This window comes from Sinocyclocheilus anshuiensis, unplaced genomic scaffold (genome assembly GCF_001515605.1).
Source record: "Sinocyclocheilus anshuiensis isolate Anshui unplaced genomic scaffold, SAMN03320099.WGS_v1.1 scaffold758, whole genome shotgun sequence".
In the NCBI taxonomy this organism is placed as follows: domain Eukaryota; kingdom Metazoa; phylum Chordata; class Actinopteri; order Cypriniformes; family Cyprinidae; genus Sinocyclocheilus; species Sinocyclocheilus anshuiensis.
Window position 1 is genome coordinate 1,955,148 of NW_015548126.1, and position 910 is coordinate 1,956,057.

General features: G+C 44.4%; 1 protein-coding gene across 1 annotated transcript in view; it reads left to right on the top strand.

Moving 5' to 3' along the window:
• LOC107704698 (neurobeachin-like) overlaps positions 1-910 on the top strand; it is a 282,564-nt gene that overhangs the window by 25,399 nt on the left and 256,255 nt on the right. The window lies entirely within an intron of this gene.

The window sequence follows — 910 nt, forward strand, 5'->3', positions numbered from 1 at the left end:
GGGGTCTCTCCTCAACCACCACCAGTGTGCAGCATCTACTTGGATGATGCGACGGCAGCCACAGGACAGCAGCGCCAGTGCGCTCACCACACACCAGCTACAGGTGGAGAGGAGAGAAAGTCATAGAGCCAATCAAGTGGATGGGGATTATTAGGAGGCCATGATTGACAAGGTCCAGGGGGGCAATTTGGCCAGGACACCGGGGTTACACCCCTACTCTTTACGAGAAGTGCCATGGGATTTTTAATGACCACAGAGAGTCAGGACCTCGGTTTAACGTCTCATCCGAAAGACGGAAGATATATACACACACACACATACACACAAAGATATATACACACACACACAATGCACAATTATATAATTAATTGCATTTTAATATAGCATATTTTCCCCCTTATATCAGAACAGACTTTTGGCCCAGTTTTGTTGTATGGTCAAAAAATTAATAAAATAAACTGAGGAGTGACATAGATGTGAAATAAAATTGAATTTAACTACATTTATTGGCAAATCTTGTCTTGAAAGTATGTAATTTGTAAAGATATTTAAAGGGGTCATATGATGCGATTTAAATTTTTCCTTTCTCTCTGGAGTGTTACAAGCTCTTGGTGCATAAAGAAGATCTGTAAAGTTGCAAAGACTAAAGTCTCAAATCCAAAGAGATATTCTTTATAAAAGTTAAGTCAACCACGCCTACCTAAAACGGCTCGTTCTAAAAAGAGGACGATATCCGCTTTGTCATACCTGGAGCTGATCCGAGCTGGTCGCTGAGGAAATACATCAACTTAGCGCTGTGAATCGCCGGATCGGCTTTCACCGTGGATGAAGCTGAGTCCAGCCCGGGGTCGTCAAATGTGGTTGCCGCAAGCCCGCCGGCTGCTCCTTCGTCGAATCCGCCGTCCGCCGC